Source organism: Dendronephthya gigantea, unplaced genomic scaffold, assembly GCF_004324835.1.
Source record: "Dendronephthya gigantea isolate DGI-Jeju-01 unplaced genomic scaffold, DenGig_1.0 000250F, whole genome shotgun sequence".
NCBI classification, from domain to species: Eukaryota; Metazoa; Cnidaria; class Anthozoa; order Malacalcyonacea; family Nephtheidae; genus Dendronephthya; species Dendronephthya gigantea.
In genome coordinates, this window is record NW_021163260.1 from 214,631 (window position 1) to 215,293 (window position 663).

The window sequence follows — 663 nt, forward strand, 5'->3', positions numbered from 1 at the left end:
GCCGTCTTCTTCAATGAGAGGAAGGATGCAAGGATCTCTTGGGTGTTTCTAACAGGAATTTTGCTTTTACGGGGAACATTTGGGGTGAAAGGAGTCGGAGGAGGTGAACGGGTTAGTGTCTGGAAAGACGTTGTTACTTCTGAACTTGCGTTAGAAGAAGAAACATTTTCTGAGCTATCTTTTGCAGTAGGAAATTTACGACGTATTCTAAGACCTTTAGCTCGACTTTTAGCGCTTTCGGATTTTTGGGAGGAATGGCGCTTGCTTCTTTTCTGTGGTCTTCTTCATAGATAAGTTTTTCTGTAGTAATGATTACTTCTTCTTGAGTGCTTTCAGATTCTGTGGGGGGAATAACGCTTGCTTGTGTTCCAGGGTCTTCGTCGTAGATGAGGTCTTCTGTATTAATGATTACCTCTGGTTTGACTTATCATTGGTATTGGTATTTTGGACAGCATTATTCTTGTTAGTGGTGTTATTCATGTCGACTTCCCGACTATCATTTCGGTTATGATCACGATTGTCCTGAATTTCGTCATCAATATCTTCCTTGTCATCATCATCACCAATCACTCCATCATCATCGTCAACCTTGTTATCGTCATCATCATCTTCGTCAGCATCATCATCATCACCATCATCATCATCATCATCGTCATCATCGTC